General features: G+C 45.2%; 1 protein-coding gene across 2 annotated transcripts in view; it reads right to left on the bottom strand.

Annotated features, from left to right (window-relative positions):
• ZC3H7B (zinc finger CCCH-type containing 7B) overlaps positions 1-863 on the bottom strand; it is a 55,038-nt gene that overhangs the window by 41,948 nt on the left and 12,227 nt on the right. Inside the window, exon 1 of one of the 2 annotated variants that reach the window (XM_012638111.1) lies at positions 81-122. The exons of the other annotated variant lie outside the window; for it this stretch is intronic. The gene's annotated coding sequence lies outside the window, so the exon portion shown is untranslated. Of the gene's footprint in view, positions 1-80; positions 123-863 lie in introns of those variants that run through there. 2 annotated transcript variants of the gene reach the window in all.

The raw sequence follows: 863 nt of genomic DNA on the forward strand, positions 1-863 counted from the left end.
ATTACTTAAAAATGGGCAAAGAACATAAGCAGGAAATTCGCAGGAAATATAAATCATTAAGAAAAGATACTCAAACTCACGGATAAAAGAACCACGCGTTAAAATAAAACACCACTTTTTCGCCTGCGAGACGAAGGTGACAAGAAAGGCTGGATGCTGAGGGTGGAGCAGGGGGCACTCCCAAACACTGCCCCGACACCGAGGGTGGACAGGAAGCATCTTTGTGAAGCAATTTGGCGACTTCTACCAAAACGAGCAAGGCAAGCCCTGTTGACTGTCTACCCAGCGGCCAATTTCCCTTCTTCCTCCCTGGCACTGCCTCAGTATTGTCCCCTTCCCAGGCACTCAGGTGACCCTTAACTGAGCTAAGCCAATCATTAACAGTCCTTTCCCCTTGCCAGTGATTGGCTTAGGCAAGGCCATGTGACGTTATCCTGGCCAATGAGAAAGGAAGGGAAGGCCAGCCAAGGGGCTTCTGGGAAAAGTTTCTTCACCCTTAAACTGGAACAGAAGGAAGAAAACCTTTGTGTGCCGCCTTGTGCTCTGCTCGGGTGTAACGAGATGAACACATGGGGGATGGCAGAGCAGAAAGACAGAAGGACTAAAGATATTTAATGACAAGTCTGACCCCCAAAATTAACTGCCCCAGAACTGCCCCACCTCACTTTTTATGTGAGATAAGCATGTTGAAGTAGGAATTCTGTTACTGGCAGCCAAAAGCCTTCCAAATGATAAAATGTCCTTTCACTTCCAAGAATTTTTTTTTTTTTTTTTTTAGCTGCTTTGAAATAGTATGTCACAGGTTTCCAGTTTTGGTCTGTCCTTTGATTATGCCTTTCACTCTGTTCCTTATTTTGTTGTAA

This window comes from Propithecus coquereli, unplaced genomic scaffold, assembly GCF_000956105.1.
Source record: "Propithecus coquereli isolate 6110/MARCELLA unplaced genomic scaffold, Pcoq_1.0 Scaffold126, whole genome shotgun sequence".
NCBI classification, from domain to species: Eukaryota; Metazoa; Chordata; class Mammalia; order Primates; family Indriidae; genus Propithecus; species Propithecus coquereli.